This window comes from Protopterus annectens, chromosome 5.part1, assembly GCF_019279795.1.
Source record: "Protopterus annectens isolate FY-2018-M chromosome 5.part1, PAN1.0, whole genome shotgun sequence".
Taxonomy (NCBI): domain Eukaryota; kingdom Metazoa; phylum Chordata; order Ceratodontiformes; family Protopteridae; genus Protopterus; species Protopterus annectens.
Genome location: NC_056736.1, coordinates 530,476,298 through 530,495,609, shown reverse-complemented (window position 1 = coordinate 530,495,609; position 19,312 = coordinate 530,476,298).

Here is a 19,312-nt window from a genome sequence, read left to right as displayed (position 1 = left end):
GAGGAAGCAGGGGGCCTGGAGGATGCGGAGAATTAAGGAAAGCATATTTGTGCAAAGGGAGAATGATAGGTATAGATTTGGAGAAGAGAGCTGACTATGCAGAAGATAGAGTTTAGAAAGAGATAAAGGTTTTCTTAGAATTATAAGAAGGAGGAGGGGACTTTAATTGCTAGAGAGGTAGACAGAGTGATACATTTATGTGGGATGGATGTAAGTAGGTGGAGTAATGAGGGAAGAGCTTCTATTAGGTAATTAGGCTGGCTGGGTGGGCAAAGGGAAAAATAAAGGTAGGTGTGCTGGGGAGGGTGGGAATTGGGGGCAGGGTAGGGGAGCGGAGTCTTCCTGCAGGGCGAACGGAGTGGGAAGAAACACCCAGGATGCTTTACTGGCTGGAAACAATCAGTCAGAGTCAGGTTGGTTACTTGCAGGTATGACAGCTTAAATAGTAAGAGCTCACACTAAGAAGTTTAGCTGCTTGGCGTTTCTGTCAGGACCTAAATTAGAAAATGCAGAAGGGGCTAGCAATGGGTTCTAGTTAAAGCTTTACAAGAGCATGAGTATTAAAGGCAGGAAGGGCAGTAGGTAAGCTGAAGGGAGGGAATTATATTAGTGACCCTTGGGATGTGCAAGTATCTGTGATGCAGGAGGTAGGATGGAGAAGTATTAGTGAGTTATTAAACATAAATTGATTGTAAGGAGTCCAGGCAAAACAGGGTTCAGAGTCGTTGCTTAGGTAATGGACACTGGGAGACAGCCAATTACTGTGGGTCCTCAGATGTTGTTCCTTTACCAGGGCTTTCTAACCTCTAGCAAAAAAAGCAGGTAAAAATGAGGTATGGGTCAGAGATAAGAGAATACAGATAAGCAGCAGTAGGAAAGGATAGTTCTGGCAGCATACACGAAACAAAAGTAGTTCATAGGATGGAATTGAAGAGCTTTTTGTGGTATAATAGGTTAGGAGAATTGAAGTAAGAGACAAGAAATGGGAGATATGAAGGAGGGAGCTTGGGTGAGAGAGTGCAGTGAGGGACTGGTGCAGGTCGTATGAAAGAGAGAATAGAAGGTAAGGTAGGGAGAGAAAGAGGTAATATCACTGGCCAAGAATAATAAAGATTGAAGATGTATGAGCATTATAGCAGTAGTCAGGCAAGGAATAGGGCTACATTTTCTGGTTAGAATCTATAGCAGCAAATACAGGAATGGACATAGAGCAAATTATTATCCCAACACTTTTAAGAACAGTACATTAACAGTTTGCTATAATAGTTACAGTGCAGAATAACAGCAGAGAAATACATCTCCCCCTTAACATGTAATATAGTACCATTCTCAGTCCTTTGTAGGCATGTAAGACTTAATTTATCCTCACTTTTGAGAACCTTTCATTAATCATTAGGTAAATAAGATTCAGTACATAAAAACATTAGGAAATATCACCTTTCAACAATATTGTGTTTCCTTATGCAAGTTGTTTTATAACGACAGTCACATTCATTAAGACGCTGTGCTGTTTTTTATTATTTTCATTTGTTTTGTTTTAGTTTTACTGGCTGAGGACTAAGAATCAGTGCAGGAAGCAGTATACACCTTAATAACCTTAACGACACACTTTAATAGTGTAAGCAGGTACTGTTATACTCAGCCGCATAATCCCTTTGCTATCTTACAAAGTGTGTAAACGGCAACAAGAAAACTGCATTTTCACTGCGTTATAAAGGCACGAGGTATCGTGTTTTCCAAATATAAGCCCTGCGGCATGTAATTAAACTAGTACACTAAAAATTTAGTCTTTGCACGTTTACCCTTGCTTACTATGTTACAATACAGGCAGAACATTGACAGTGAGTCCTGTTTGCAGTATTTTAGTTCAAGAGAACGTATTTGCAATGTCAGGAATGGCAGTTAGCTGACCTAGAGTGCCAGCAAATATATGGAAGTCAAAAACACCAATATGTTCCACAGCACTGTAATTTCCTTTTCTGGTTTTGTCAGGTATAAAATAGAGCAAGCTGTTTTTGACTACCATACCAATTATGTCCTTGAATTTCTGAGTCCCTTATTTTCTTTCCCAATGGTTCTAAATATAATGCATATAACAAAGGGGAGACACTCCTGTCTGGTTCCTCAGAGGTTATCAGAGAGGACCCCGCCCACTTAAATTTTCACTTCCGATCCCTCATATATCCTCCTAATAAATCTTATAATTTTATCAGGGAATGCAAATGCTTCTATTGCTCTGCTCATTAAACCCCAGCTTACTCTGTCAAATGCTTTCTCTGCATCAAAACCCACCAACAGTGGTATTTTCTTAGATTTTGCTTCCCTCAGGATCATCAGTGTTCTGTTAATGTTGTCAAATGTTTGCCTCCCCTCCACATAACCACACCGATTCATATCTATCAATTTTGGCATCACTTTTACTATTCCTTTAACCATTATAGACATAAATATGTTATAATCATGGTTTAGTATTGAAATGGGCCTGTATGAAGCTGGATCTAATGAATCTCTACCCTCTTTAGGTATTACAGCTACCTGCTTTCTTCCAGGATGTTGGTACTTCTCCTCCTCTTAAAATACTGTTAAACAAAAACTTCCATATCTTTATTAGTTTTTTCCCTCCTAGTTTCCAAACTTCCACAGGAATACCATCTATTCCTGGGAACTTTCCTGTAGATTGGTTATATATCACAATTTTTATCTCATCTCCTCCTATACTAACTATTAGTAATTGAGCCTCATCTACCTCTAACCTTGGCATATTTAATTCTTCCATAAACATTTCCATTTGTAAAGTGGTTGCCATTTTATTTCTAACAATGAGTGTATATTTTAGTTCGACAGTGCAATGACAAAATTTGCTTTTTGAAATAATTTTAAAAGTGTGTATGTTATTACTTTGTCACCATTAAGCGCAAAGCAAAATGTTATGGCTCTAGCTGGCAATCCCTTTGTCCATTGAGTATCTCATAATAGGAGGTGTCAAAACACCAAAACACTAAGCTGATAGCAATATGTGTCCCAGCTTTTCTTTTTTCAGTTCAATAGTATGGCATCAAGTGCTAGTTTCCATAAATACTTCCAAATGCTATGCTGGCCCATTATAATAAAATACAAAGCTACATCTAACAACTTGGTTATTTCAGAATAGCGCTTATTATTGCAGACTATAACTGCATTGTAACTTGCAAAAATGAAAAAGAACCACAAACTTAGAAAAACAAAACAGTGATACTATCAAACAAATCACGCCAGTCTCTGCCAAGATGAATTTATTTCGTTAGCGCTTTCGTGCATTAACAAATAGATGCACTTCTTCAGACAACATATTTAAAAATAACCAAGATATATATAGGTTTATTCATACATACCCAACAGCTCATCATCAATTATCTAATTAAAACGCTTAAAGCACCATGTACCTTAAAAATTAAATACTTTGTTTGTTACCTACAAACTTAAACATTAAAACTCACATACAATTTATAAATATAAAAATCTCATGTTAATTTATGAATAATTCAAATCATTATTATACTAAATACTATCTTAAATAATTCATAAAACATATATTGACATATTATATATGTTACCTTAACATTTATTAATATTTTCGATTACTAACAACCTAGCATTGTAAAGCCCTCAATTTTAAGAGGCATTTAATGGAACATAATTCATTTATACCCGGATATACATATGCTTCAGTTTTAAATTGCCACAATAGTTCCTGTTCTTCAAGTTTTAAATGGCAGGGACCATCCCTAGGGTTTTTGTGTACCTTGTGCACAACATTAAATAAAAAGCTGTGATTAGGAAACTCATTAATATGTTTTGCCAGTGCATTTGTAGATGTATTTTTAGATCTAGCATATATATGTTCATATATGCGTTGTTTTAGCTGATGCTCTGTTTTCTCCAAATAAAATGCAAAACATAATTTACAGGAAGCCAAATATACCACGCCAGAACTTTCACAATTATATTTATCATTACAATAATATTTTTGATCCTTAATCTCAAAAGAGGAACCTGTTTTTATATATTTACAATAATTACATCGTCCACACTTAAACATTTCCTTATTGGGCTTATAACTAATATTTGGTAACTCTAATAACATCTTAAGTGGAGATGCCTTTTTATAAACAACCACCGGTTTTTGACCCAAAATTGAAATAGAATTTTTGTCATTAGACACTAATTTCCAATTAGACAACAACACTTGTAAATATTCATATAACAGCAACGACCAAAAGAACACCAGTGAGTAACAGCTCAACTTTCTAATATTTAATAAACAGAAATATCTCACTTCTCTAGCGCCTCGGCCAACAGCCTTTACAGAGTAGAAAATGTAATGCACATTCAAAGTGATATATATAACAAGACTCATCAATTAATACATTTAAACAATTAATTAATTATTCAATTATAAAACTAGAACTTTTAAAGTTACAATAGTCATATAAAACTATGCCAGTTACTCACTGGTGTACTTTTGGTCGTTGCTGTGGTACTAATTTCCAATTATTGCATAATATTTTCCTAACCTGGGGCGCCAAATAATTAAACTGAGTCAAAAAACTAACATTATAATTAATTTTAGGATTGTCGGTACTTACAATTCCGTGATTATTTTCATCCATTTCATGTACCAAACAATTAACATTTGTGGAACCAGCTATCAATATAGGGTTCATAAGCCCCTTATGTCTTTTTGTAGTAACCTCATTAATAATGGAATGAATAAGTTTCTTTGGGTATCCCCTATTACTAAACATTGCAAATAATCTATTACATTCCTCAGAAAACAGATCATCCGTGCTACACATACGTGAGGCACGAACCACTTGGCCCTTTATTACACCCTTCTTTTGAAAAAAGGAGTGAAAGCTACTAAAATGCAAAAATGAATTGCTGTAAAATGGTTTCCTGTATATACTAGAAACAAATCTATTGCCAACTAAGTCTTTTGTAATAAGAATATCTAAATAATTAATACTTAAATCTGCATACTGATATGTAAACTTTAGGAAGGAAGAAAAAGAGGACATCTCATTTACTAGTTTCTCTGCTTCTTCTTTCGTTCCTTTTATGACCATAAAGATGTCATCTTGGTAGTGGGTATACCAAGCTACCATTTTGTTATAGAGATTATGTGGGAAAAGAAAATTACGCTCCCAATAAGCCATTACACTATTAGCAAAGCTCCCACCACAGGGGGAGCCCATTGCTATTCCATTTTTTTGCAAATAAATTTGTTTCTTAAACATAAAGAAGTTATTGTTTAAAACAATCTCCAACAAACTAATAATAAGGTCGATGTCATTACCTATTAAATGTTTGGCTAATAAAAACTCTCTGACCCATTCTAAGCCTAATGTTTGAGGTATTGCGGTATACAGATCTTTAACATCCGCAGTTAAAAACTTTAAATCTGGGTCAAAGGCAATATCATTCAAACATTTTAACACATGCCAAGAATCGCGACATATTTGCGGTTCTGTTGTCAATACCTCTTTTAATTTGTTATCCACCCATTTGGCACATGCATACGTAATTGACTGTCGACCATCTATTATAGGTCTAAAGGGCGGATTGTTCAGATCCTTATGTAATTTCGGTATTCCAAAAATTACTGGAACTAAGGGAGATAGTATAGTGAAGTAATGATAAATATCCAGTGTGATACTACCTTCAATAAACATATCACTAAATATATCTTTAATCTTCTGATAAGACTGATTCAACTCATTAATAGACACCTTTATATAGTCAGCAGAAGATAACATTTGGCCCATTCTATATTCATATTCATCATTACTCATAAGAATAGCCCCACCTCCTTTATTGGGCTTCATAACGCGTTTATTCCGAGATTTAAGTAACATTATAAATTCTCTATCTTGGCCATTATGGCCATTATAGTGTATCTTGTTAGAATATTCCTTAAATAATGCTCTAATATGCAACTCGGAAATCTTCTCAAAAAGGGCTACATTACCATCTAGTGGAGGATTATATAAACTGGGAACATGTTCAGTACCTTGAATGCTGACACAATTCCTAAACATTAGTTGGAAATTCAATTTGCGTGTATATAACTTCAAATCGCATAATACACGAGCTACATCTACTTTTGGTGTCGGTACAAAATTAAAACCTTTTGCAAGAAAGTCAATAAGCTCCTGGGATACTTGAATGGAAGAAAAGTTATAAACATTAAAGTCCCCATATATACTGGAGGAAACTTCAACAGTACAAGTGTCTTGACATTCGTTTACCTCCTGCGCTTGTTGTACTTCCGTTTCAGTTGTGTACGTTTGTTCCAGTTCAAATTCTTCTTCGTGGCGTTGGCATAAGACTCGTGAAAACCCTGCTGTGACTCTGTTGTCTGACCCTGCACATCATTCACTTGGTTATTAGCATGCTGGTTTCTGTTAGAAATTCGTTCACTACGCCAAACTTCATTGACTTGAGGAGATGTAGAATTCTCCAACTGGAAATTGGTTACGTCACGCCGCTCAATACCCACACTGTTGTTATTGGAAACCACACCTTGTGCATTACGATTGGTTGGTGGGTCGGGGTAAGCCGTACCTTGTGCATACGCGGCTTTATCCCTGTTAATTTTATGTTTTTTAGTATCCATGATTTTGACTAAGAGAATATCTATACTAGAAAAGATTCTCGTATAATCATAGTTGTAACGTGCAAAATCAGGATGGCTATGGATATCCTTATCTAAAGTGTCCAGTTGTAGCTTTAAATCATTAATTTGGTTAGTGTATTCATTAATAAGCAACTCGAGAAACTCAAGTCCTTGCTTATTAAATAACTGAAGCAGTTTGCGATACATGTCTGAGTTTTTTTGTACGCCTGAGGGATATTTCCATTGACGCAAACCTTTAGGAACTATTTGTAACTTAATACATTCTTGAAAATACAAAATCTCAACCTGTAACTTCTTATATTTTAACAGGCTGACATCAAATGACTTCAGTTTATCAGTTATATTGTTAACATTTACTTGGTTAACTTCACAAACTTGATCCACTTGATTTGGACAGTTAGAGAAAATGTTAACAGGTGGATTTAAGAAGTCACTGAGTCCAGGTAATGAAATTCCATGATTACTTTGGTTATTGTCTAAAACATTATTTGCTGGCGCTCCTACCAAAGATGTGTTAGGTAGGATATTGTTCAAAGAACCAGCATTTTCAAAGTTATTTAAACGTCCATGGCATTGCTGCTTACTAGAACTAGTAGAACATCCAGCGACAGGATAATGCATAACACCTGTATGTGGTCTAACCACGTCGCTGGTCTCACCAGTGCCTTGGTTCGATACTTGCTTAGCTAGGTTGTCGACTCTTTGGGTTAACTGCTGTATGAGAGCTGTAAGGTTACCGATAGTGTCTATTTCTCGGCGGGAAGCCCCAGGTGAATCAGATAATCCATTAGATCCAGGGCTGGTGGAAAAGAGAGACTGCAACTGTTGAGTATCACTAGATTCAGCCATCAACACTTGCAAAAACGAAAAAGAACCACAAACTTAGAAAAACAAAACAGTGATACTATCAAACAAATCACGCCAGTCTCTGCCAAGATGAATTTATTTCGTTAGCGCTTTCGTGCATTAACAAATAGATGCACTTCTTCAGACAACATATTTAAAAATAACCAAGATATATATAGGTTTATTCATACACACCCAACAGCTCATCATCAATTATCTAATTAAAACGCTTAAAGCACCATGTACCTTAAAAATTAAATACTCTGTTTGTTACCTACAAACTTAAACAAAGCGCTAACGAAATAAATTCATCTTGGCAGAGACTGGCGTGATTTGTTTGATAGTATCACTGTTTTGTTTTTATAACTGCATTGTAAGCAACCTGTATTCTATCTGATAAAATGCAATAAGAATGCTACATCTCTCTCTTCAGAAAAGTAGTACACTACCAAATGGTGCATTTTGGAATTATTTTAAATTATACAATAACTCATTGCCATTCAAAAATGTGAAGGTTGATTGGATAGCCTAAACAGCATGCCTATTGAAAATTGAGCATATAGCAATAGAAAAAAAAAAGTTGGCCACTGAAGTACTATTGAGTGGTCAGACTTTTCTATTGGCATATGCTTAGAGGACAGAGCAATATACAAGAAAAATCCAGTACATTCTACAAAACTAAAGAAACATAAACGTATCTGATATTCCTTTTATTTATGTGTTGCCCTTACTAGAATCTTGGCAGTCATACCTTTCAATTGTCCAGATTTTCACAGAATGTCCAGATCTTTGCCTAACAGTTTTAGTCTTTTTCTCATAACAAAAATGTTTTCTAGCAAGCCAGTGATGAATGAAGTCATTAAATAATGACAGACATTTGAGGATTAGGCTTCATATCCTTCAGAAAATGCATGCTAACACAAAACCTCTTATCCCAGCAACTTTCTAAGTTTATAAGCACAATATTTAAAATCTGCCCCTATTTTTGGACCATTGTCTCCTATTATGTTAGACTTTGTGCAGGTTTTGTACAATAACAGGGGTATAATGGCAAAAAAACAGCAAAGGAGATTCTGTTTTCTCAGTTGCTTCTCTTAAACAGCACTGATGTACTGTGCAAGCTTGAGAATGTAATTCCCATATGCATGTGCAATACATCAGTAAACAAGGAAGAACACGGAGGAACACTACAGCAGCATTATACAAATATATTATTTAGGAAAGGTAAGCAATTTCTTTCTTAAATAATGTAATTGTAAAATCACAATAACCCTCTCCTGCAAGTGGGTATCACAGGATTTAGCCACTGTTGGCTTAATTTCATCAGTTGGGCTTTGCCTTTGTGATCAAATCATGCCAACAGTGCATAAATCCTGTGATCCCCACACTCGCTGGTGGACTATTGCTAAAACAGTGTATATGAGTTGTTTATTGCTATAGAGTATAACCACTCTCGTTGCATATCTCAGCATAGGGCTTGTCAGCATTCAATAGTGCTAGGCTAGGAAAGATCTATCTCATGTCTTTTCTTTTTTTTCAGTACTACAGTGCTAAATGTTGGTTTCTGCAGATACTTTTTAAATTATGTATCTTGCTTTTACATCATAATATGCAAAGCAAAATGTCACTACTCCACTCAGAAATGTATGTTGCCTAAGGCATATATGTTACTTTCTTCTTCTTTTTAATAAAATGGCACCAGTGAACAGTACTACGTTCTTTACAATCAGTGCTCTTAGATGGCTGTATGGCCTACTCACTATATAAGTATGTAATACAGATATATACATATATATACCCTAATATCATTAATATCGAAAACAACTTATTCTTCAACATATATTGAAAGAAATAATAAAGAACTTATTAGTATAGAAAAAATGCAATATTAATAAAAAAAAAGAAAAAGAATAGAAGGATAAAGTACAACTGATAGTAGAAAATAATACATACTGTCAAATAAAGTGCATAGGCAGTGATTACAAAACAGGCTGTGTTATTTATACGTTAACTTTTGTGAATACATGGTTTTCTATATTTCTAGGACTTTATCTTTTAGAGTAAGCAGTCATGTTATGTCACAGCTGTAAGCCCAATGATTGTGTAGATATTTGATAAGAAAGGATGTGAGGTTACATTGATTAGGTGTACTTCTTATGCTAAGTTGCAGGATATTACAGAGTTTCCTAATATATACTCCAGATTTAGAAACACGTCTATCAAAAGTTTGGAGCATATTAAGAGGGAGAGACAATTTTCTAAGATTTCTTTGGGACTCTCACCAGGGAATAATGACAGATAATGAAGAACTCAATGGGTTATTCCATAGTTTATGTGGTTGACACAGATGAGTATATGATTGGTAGTGCCTAAATTCAAGTTTGCCAAGGTCATAAACAGAACAACAGCGATGTATATGTCTAATGTGACCTGCATCTAATCTGGCTATTCTGTTACAGACTACTTCCAGTTTGTGCTGAAGTTAAGATGAAAAATGTCCCAAAATGTCACTAAAGAGATTAATGGAAACTTACACAAATGATAAACACAGAAATTGCACAATACACAGAGAAAAACAGCAAAAACACAGGATCTCAGGTAATGACATTGTATAATATAAACAAGCGATACACAGATATAAAATAAATAATGATAGAAGTAACAAGATGGAACAGTGGCAGCCGTAAATAAAATTATCATACAACTGACAATTTTTTCTTTTAATCTGCCATTCTGTATTGCTTTTCATTCTGCAAATCCACCTACCTCATTCAAAGACTGGCACTGACCTGCAATGCATTCAGCATTATTTACATGGATACAGTTCACAAAACAACAGAAAAAGTGGCACCAGCAGCAGTACTTAAAGAAATTACCATGTGAAATCATTAGATTAAGAATCAAGAGATCACTAGAAAAAGCAAAATGGCTACCTGACAAACAAAGAACTAATCTTCTACTATGTTTACAGCAATTCAAACTTCTAAACAGACAATTTCTCCCTTATTTGCTAAATAATAAGAAGAAAGTACCTATCCTATAACCTTGGAAGTCAATCCCACTCGGCACCTACATTACATGTCCCCCAAACCAAGCTCCATTGTAGAGAGCCCTGCTTCCCTATATTAGGCCCCAAAGTTACAGAATCTTTACGCACCCATCTTAAAGAAACCTCAAGGCCCAAAATCAGGGACAGATTTTAAATATTGCTTTTATATACTTGGAACATTGTTAGACTGACAAGTCTTGCATTCACATGTATTTCTGAATTATATGAAGTCTAAAAGTCAAATGTCTGTCCTTGTTTTGTAACGTCAAACTTCAATGATTTCCCCAAAAAACACAGATATTATGAGGAATAGACCAAAATATGAGATAAAAATGTAGATATTCTATGAAAATCTGAACAGTTAAGCAGTATGACTGCTATTTCTCTGGGCTTATCACCTAATGCCCTAACACTCTCTTACTGTTTTCACAGTCATATTCTTGCTAATCTCTAAATCATCTCCTTTGATGTATAGTTCACGTAGTTTTTACTTTGTCTTAGTTTTGTGTGTATATATATATATATATATATATATATATATATATATATATATATATATATATATTATATAATTGCTTTGTATAAAATGTGTGCAACTATATATTGTTTTTGCTCTTTTTACATTTTGTATCTCACTGCATTGCTATTTTAACTGTCTGTCTCCTTAATTTCCCCAGGCTGAACCTGAAATTGGTCATTTGTGATCAGTGATCTACCCTAATTAACAAATTCAAATTAATTAATTAATTAATTAACTAATTAATACACGGAGGTGCTTTACAAGTGTCTTCATTTATCGATGCATAAGCATTCAAAGTATAATAATAATCCAGTCACATAGACTCCAGCCAGCAGAAGTACATAGAAACAAAAATAAACCTCCATTTTACAATGGAATTATTCTAGAAAGGTAAAAAATATATTTTAAAATAAAATCATTGTATAATATTAGTATGCAACATTCAGATGTGTGGAATACAGGTTCACCCATGGTTGGCTCTCTTTGGTAATCTAAAGATATGACCTAAAAGGTCATGGTTATTAAGACCATCAAAGAAAAAACTTAATGAGCACAGAAATCAGCTACTCCAGATGGAGAAAGCTAGACCACAGACCAGACTAGCAGGCAGAATATCTATTAGCAAACAGAATACAGATCTGTTTGTGGCATAGAGGGATAAATTCTTCACTATGACACAGATGGCCCAAATCTGAATAGCAGCTCAGGTGTCAGGTAATGGAATATTCGGGTGGAGAAGTAACGGCTTTGGTCAGATGCTCATCAGTGCACAAGTGAGGCCTGCACAGCACCAGAACAGACAGAACTGAAGAATCCAGCTTTGCAATCCCAAGCCAGCAAAAGTAGCCTTTATAAACTTGTGAGTAGAAGCACACACATGCACAGGAAAGATGTAAATATCCCCAACTAGTGCTGGTCTTTATGTCAGACACAAGGGATTGGGTTAGAGTCTCATTAGAAATACTTTCATTGCCTGGGTAATGGTAAGGGAGCAAACCACCTCTGTAACTGCCTGGATAATGACCCCCTCAAGTCAGCAGTCATCTTTGTGTTTGGGACATCCAGTATAAGTGACTGAATGGGTTCAAGACCAACAGGAGGAGCGTCAGTGGTTAGAAAGCATGTAGGCAAAAAGCAAGTAGTAATAAACAGAATCCAGTTCCCTGTTTTAAAGTGTCATTTGGATGTTGGCACAGAAGTTAAGGTTTTACACTTTAGTTCCTGTGGTACAAGGTTTGATTCTCTCAGCCCTTGTTTGCAAGATATGGCATCTAGGTCGAAGGACGTCATTCTTCCACTGTATTCGTCATTCATCAGAGCTATCATTGAGTACAATGCCCCCTTTGGTATGTACCTATCCAAGCACATCCAACAATTGGAACATCCTTAGAGGTTCATCACTAAAAGAATACAGGGAGTAAATAACATGTCCTATGCAAAATGCCTCAAAGCCTTATCCCTGTATTCTGTCTCCTACAGGTTGTTGAGGGAAGATCTATGGCTGACATACAAGGCATCATCAGACCCCACTCTAATGCATTTCTTGCATACTCATAAAACACATAGTGCCAGATTACCTGTTCTAAAGACTTAAACCATGCTTAAAATATAAACAGAACCTGTTTGAAAGACAGGTATGCATTCCAGAGACTACCTCTTTTCTGGAACAGGCTCCCCATTCTTGTGAAACAGAGTTCCTCCCTAACCCAATTCAAGTGTAACTTGAACAACTGGATGGGGAACAGGAAATTCAGCCACAGTTTGGCACCTATTTTTTTCATGGACACAGTCACCCTGTAAATGGATCATTTTCCAGGCCTCTGCTTGTAAATGTTTCATCTCCCAAGCTCCTGCTTACACTACTGAGGGTGACAGAACTTGTCAGAGATTTAGGATGCATAGCTAGGCTTAAAAAGGCCCTAGTAGTTATTAGCCTAGTACACACCTATGAACCTAAGAAGATGGAGTGCTGAATGGTCCATCTGATTTCAAGCCAGCTGCTCCTGGGTAAGTAACCAATTTCCAGATATCCTCAGTAGAGAGGGTGCCATTACTTTTCTCAGTTCTGACCCCTGCCTGGAGCTAGAAGAAGAACCCATGTAGGCACAGAGATCTCTTCTAATGACAAAATGGAATAGAGAGGGAAGGGTTATGTAGGAAAGCTAGAAAGGCATCACTTTCAACATGCCCTGGAAAACTGGAACACTGAGAGAAGGCAGAGCTCATAGCAAGGGATATTAACCTTGAATTAACTCCCAAACTACAGGGCCAAAAGACCCTACAACAGACAGGTAAACATGTCAGATAAAAAGGTAAAGTCTCCAATGAGGAAGGTCCACCACAAAGAACAAAAGCAGGTCACACTATGGAGGGTGATTAACCAGCCAGGGCAGAGTCTCCACCCTTGCATCATTAGAAACCAAATGCAAGAAAGTAAGTCTACCACACTAAAGTCCAGACTCACAATATTAGAAACCAGAAGAATGTAAATAATGAAGTCTGGAACACCACGCTGTAAAAACGTTGATTTATTATGGAAATCCAAAACAATGTTAGCGCTTTCAGGTTAAAAACCCTTCCTCAGACATTACAATGCATAAAAACACATGAGTGTATTTAAATCAATTCAGCACCAATCAAATTTTAGTAAACTACCACCTTTTCTTTAAAGCTGGTTTAAGGGGAACAACCCCATTTAAACCAGGAAGCCTATCACCTCCCAATTCAATGATCCATTTAGTCTCATTATATTCTATTTCATTCACTAAATCACCCCCCCCTTTTTGATAATTTTATTACTTGCAAAACCATAAAATTAAAGAAGTGATTCTCATTACATTTTATATGTTGAAACAATGCATTGTGTATATTTCCATTACGAATAGCTGACATATGCTGTAAAATTCTTTCTTTAAGTTTACAGTTGGTCTTACCTATGTAAAATGAATGATGTAAAATACAATCAGCTAGATATACTTCATCTCTAGTATGACAATCTGCATACCCTTTTAATAAATATTTTTTGCCTGTTAACGGATGTTCAAATGTATTGTTATTCCTAATGAACTGACAAGCTTTACAGTGTCTGCATGGAAAAGTACCATGCCGTCCTATACATTGAGCAGTGTTTCTTTGTCTATCATTACACAAAAGATCCTTTAGGTTCTTTCCTCACTTAAAGCAAAACCGAGGTGTATCAGTCAAGATGCCACCTAAATGGTCATCTGTTAATAGTACTCTTCAGTTCTGTCGTATAATGTCACATGCCCCTTGTATATCGTTACTATAACGTAAATTCACTCTGACAGGTTCTTCCATTCTGTTTGCTCTACGGAAGTTCACATCACTACTTTTCTTGGAAAACCATGGTTTCACTCTTTCCTTTCTCTCAATATTACTTAATTCTAGGGCAGGCTCTATAGTCCTTTGCGTATATCCCCTATTAATCAGCCTTTCCTGCATACTAATGGATTCATTGGCATAGTCAACATCTCTAGTGCATAATCGTGATGCTCTGAAAAATTGATTCTTTGCTATGTTTTTAAACATGAACCTAGTATGCATCCTAGGTTCATGTTTAAAAACATAGCAAAGAATCAATTTTTCAGAGCATCACAATGGTTTTCCAAGAAAAGTAGTGATGTGAAAAAGAAAGAATGTTCAATGTATAGGACGGCAGGGTACTTTTCCATGCAGACACTGTAAAGCTTGTCAGTTCATTAGGAATAACAATACATTTGAACATCCATTAACAGGCAAAAAGATATTAATTTTTAACCTAAAAGCGCTAACATTGTTTTGGATTTCCATAATAAATCAACATTTTTACAGCGTGGTGTTCCAGACTTCATTATTTTCATTCTTCTGATCATTAGAAACCAGAGGTGCAACTTACCTCAACTTTTAAGAGCAGTTGATACTCTGCAACAGGTATCCTAAACATTCTGGACATGCATGGCATACCACCTGAGGAGGTACCAGATACAGCTTCATCTTCATGGTGAAACAGAAGAATTACTCTAATTTGAACACAGATGAAAGGCTTCCAAAGCATCTCCCAACTTATCCTACAGGACTCCATCTGAGCTGGAAATACCAGGGAGAGAAGAGTCTTGGCCAGAAAGCAACAGAACTGAGACCCCCCCTCCTTAAAAGCATCCCCAACTAAGTCCTTAAAGGGGTTACCATAATCTCCTAGAGACAACAGTGACTTATGTCCACTTTCAGACACCAGTGGTGTAGGGGGGAACATGTGACGTGGAACAGCCAAGTATAGGAACCACCAAGTGATGGGTCTAACACAAAAAATCTCCTCTTCTGATTCACTGAGCTAGTAGGATGAAGAAAAAAATAACAATCCACCTCATGATCAGACAAGGTTTGTCTTCATGGTGTCCCACATGAAGACCTAATCTCACTGGCCTCAAGGTTTCCCCCCCACTGTGGAGGGAACTGGAGGGGAGGACCAAAGAAATTGGCCACTTGATCTCATCACTAGAATGACAACAATGCAAAATCTCCAGATTGGAAGCGAGAGGCTCTTGGGAGGAAGACAAAGGTTTCTAGCACCATGGAGATGAAGTAGACACTGACTCCCTGCCTACTTCCACAAAGATCCAGGTAAAACAAACTCTGCAAAGCCAGAAGTATACCACCAAAAACATGGCCTTCTTGTCAGGTAACACCAGACCTAGGACATTTGGCACTAAGCAGGGCTTCAGAAACCCACCCTGTACAACCCCCCAACACAAAAGGGACAGGAGTTGCAAAAAGGAGGAAATACACCAGGTTCAGTGGAACCTGGTGAACCTTAGAAACTGTGCTACACTCAGAACAAAGGCCCCAAAACAGAAAAATAAAATCAGCCTACCATAGACACCTTGCAGGCAAAAAAGGGGCCTGTGAGGAATGTGAGCAGTCAAAAAACATAGATCATCTAGAACCACAGAACTTAGACTACCCTCACAGCCAATCAATTGCCTACATGGAGTGAACCCCACAAGGAGAAAATGTGGCATGCATGGTACAAGGACCAGTTTCTAAAAATGGAAGGTTCTCGAAGTGTGGAGCTTGGGAAGATTCAATAGAATATCTTTCAATTTTACAGACTGTCCAGAATTTTGCCTAATATTTTTGATCTGTTCTTCTAAAATCTGTGTTTTTTGGCAAATCATTGAAGATTGAAGTCACTATATAATGCAGATATTTCAGTTTTAGGCTTCACATTCTTCAAAAAAAATGTATGCCAGTGCAAAACCTGTCATTCTAGCAACTTTCTAAGTTTATAGGCACAATATTTAAAATCTGTTCCTGTTTTGGGCCACTTCTTTTGGCTTTGTCCAGAATTCTTATGCTATGGTATGCTCCACAGCCAAATGCAGCCTTGTTAAAAGAGATCCCATAATGCAGCAGAGAGTTTCATTAGACAGCCCTCACCCTGGGAACTCCCCTGTTCTGGGAAACCTGCACAGAGCAGCTCCTTCTAAGTATCCAGAAGAAAGGACAGGAAGGGATCAACTTTAGCATCATTCTCTTTCAACCACAGAGATGCCCAACCTGTTTTGTCCACCAAATGTGCTGGTCAGAGCCTCCTTCCTGCTTCTCCAAAGACCTTGCAATAGAGTGAAAGAATAAGTGGAAAAGGGAGGGTGACTAAAGAAAGACCTCTCTCTTATTGATAACAGTCTAAAGCTGGTTGTTTCAGAGGAATCCCAGAAATTAATTGTATCCCAATATGCCAGAGCCTAGCTAACCTGCAGTGGGGCTAGACAGAGTCCCTGAAGACAGCTCTGCATGACCAACAGCATGGTCAAGTGAAATAGTTAATGGCTCTCCACGTATGATCCCTGTGATGATGTGAGGTAGTGCCAGCTGAGGCGGAGGGAGTAGGGCAGTGCATGTTCAATGTATGACAGCATAGCTAGCTGGAGTTTTGTAAAGAATTATATGTCATTTGAATATCAAACTGGTCTGTACAGATACTTATGTTAAAAATGTATTTGTAAATCTGCTCGTGTTAAAAATGTATCAACAGTGGGTTCTGCTGGACAGAAAAGAAATATACATGTGTGTCAGACTGTATTGTTGTAACTGATGAAATGTATATATTTTAACAGAGGATACTAGAAGTGAAGGGGTTAAGCTCAGCCCAGGTAACCTTAAGAAAAATAGCCTGAAATGAAATGACTTGGCTTAGGCCATAAAGATTTGATCTCACAGGTTTGAATGCAGACAGAGATGTAATGTCTCTGAAAAGCATGGGGTAGGATATTGCTCTATTGTCCTTAGTGGTGAACTAATTTCTACCCTGGGGTGCCAGAGAACAGCTTGTTAGTTTCTGCAGGAAGGGTGGAAGTGTTGGAATTGTTTTACAGTTTACAGATGCTGCAATAAACCTTAGCTAAAGTTCTGTGTGTGTATTATAACACATCAGTGTCAGATCCTGGCTTAGTTTCTACTGAAAGGGTAATGTGGGAATCACAGAGTCAGGTGACCAGATGTGATGTCATTCTGTAGCCAACACTGAAATTATATTTGAATACTAGTGAGAGATGTGAAATGTTCACTCTGATTTTGGACCTGACAAGACACTCATCCCTGTTCATCTTGCCTTGCTTTAGTAAGTAACTAGGAATGGTAATTCTTCAGTCAGTTAAAAAAACATAGTGAGATTAGCTAAATGTATTTTTTTTCTGTACCTGAGGCTTTTAATCTGTGGGGGGGTTTTTATATTTCCTATGATTGAAACTCATGTGTTTAGTGTAAATAGATATTCAGTATTTTCATGTTTTTCTTATTCTTTAATACAAATATATCTATACAGTATTCATTTTAATAAGTGTAACTGGGTACCCTGATAACAGCCTTAAAGTAGCTGGATTTGGGTGCTCTGGTGACAGCAGATTGACCTTATAGTCTGGGTGGAAGTGACAGAGTGGGTAACCTGTGCCAGCCTTTCCCAGGTGGGTGTGCGTGTATGAAAATGTATTTATTCATTTATTTTACAGTTTACCGGGATAGTACATTAGGTCAAGGACAGCCCATTTTCAATGGAGTCCCGGGGAGAAAATCTCAATGAACAACAACATAATATGAATAAAATACATTTACATTTATGTGATACTACTGAAGAATGAGGGTATTATGCAACATGACAAAAAATCCATGATTGCAGTGAAAATACAGTCAAAAAAGCAAAATGTAAAATTACACATACACTCACACACACACACACACACACACACACACACAAGTCAATTAAAATAAGAAAAATCCATTGGTGCATATTCCTGTTAGATTTGTTACAATGTGAAAAAACACAGTGTTGACATTACAGTTTTACATAAAATATCAGCAGAGTTAAAGTAGGATAGTGTGATAAGAGATGTTAATTGCTGAATGTAAGAAGGGTGGGACAATAAGAAAAAAAGTAGAGCAAGAGTAGGAGTAAATGAGAAAAATGAAGATGGTATCAAATCTCAAAAAATCAAATCTCAAAGAGATTGTGTGTGGCAGCTATTTTGAACAGGGACACTGAGAACACTGATTTCACAGAGATGGTGGTTGAGGTCTTGGCTTAGAATACCCATCTAGGGACTCAGATCTATAGTGGTCAGTGAGGAGTCTTATTTGGGTGCTGGAGAGAAAGCCCAACCTCAGGACTGGAGTGTGCATTCTGTGTGCTCTTAAGGGAAATTGTTCTTGGTGCAGAGAGCTGCATCTGAAAACACTTTGTGTGTCTATTTTTCTTACAGTAAACATTCCCCACCAATGTCAGTGGTGAGGATTGAGGATCCTTGATCACTGGTCCAGAAGTGGGGCATCACAATGCCTATGAGATATTATCTGCCTTCTATATGAGTAAGAAATCAGTTGACAGTGAAGCAGACATTTTGGCAAGGAAGGGGCCTCCTTGTCACCAAGAAGGTGTTAAGCCTGCGCAAATAGCCCACTTCTGTCAAATTTGAGTCTTATAAAAAGCATTTCAGGTCATCATCCACAGCAGAGGATGAATAAACCAAGGCATCCAACACAATCATACACCAGTATCTGCTGCCCTAGTGCAAACAATAAACATTTCCATAAAGTCTGACTGCACCAGCAAGGTAGCTCCAAGGTGAAGGCATTCCAAACTTCAGATGCATCTTCAGATATACCAAGGTCCCTTTCATCAGGAAGATTTGGACCTTGAAATTCTTTAGTTAGTGTTCTTATCCACAGT